Source organism: Octopus bimaculoides, chromosome 8 (assembly GCF_001194135.2).
Source record: "Octopus bimaculoides isolate UCB-OBI-ISO-001 chromosome 8, ASM119413v2, whole genome shotgun sequence".
In the NCBI taxonomy this organism is placed as follows: domain Eukaryota; kingdom Metazoa; phylum Mollusca; class Cephalopoda; order Octopoda; family Octopodidae; genus Octopus; species Octopus bimaculoides.
In genome coordinates, this window is record NC_068988.1 from 56,373,093 (window position 1) to 56,373,824 (window position 732).

The window sequence follows — 732 nt, forward strand, 5'->3', positions numbered from 1 at the left end:
ATATATTCATACATGTATATATGTATGTTTTCAAATATTTTTTTGTTATGAATTTTCACGCTTATAAAAATTTACGATGGGTCACTTGGATAAAATTTCTATTTATCTTATAAAGAAAAAAAAAAGGAATAGATAATGAAAGTGACCCTAATATATCAACTACTGTCCATCGATGTGGAATTCAAAAGGTTTAATGACAAATAGTGTATAAATATACAGATCGATCTGGCTTTGAGACATTCTATCTGTCTTTCGTTTGTTAACTCATAACGGTAGCTATAACAGCTTTACTATCATTCACTGGCTACGCAAGAAAAGCTGGTTTTATAACAATTTTTCCAACAGAGAAGTTAGACGTAAGCTATTATACTTCAATTTCATATGGTTAGATATATATTACGATATCAGAATGATACTTGTGGCAAAACCATTGCAGCAGTGAAGATGAATAGAGGTTTAGAAGCAGAAACAATGCAATCATTAAAGAAAAAGCATTGGACCTTTCTACGGGTTTGTGTATGTGTAGTTTCGACCAGAAAAATAAAATAGTAAGACAAAGAGATACAAGAATGAAAGAAAAAAATTAAGTAATGCAGCAAGTACAATAATATTTAACTGCTGCCGAGACGAGAAACATAAAAATGTTCTGATATATATATGTGTGTGTATGTATACATACATATATAATGTATGTATGTATGTATATATATATATATATATATATATATATAT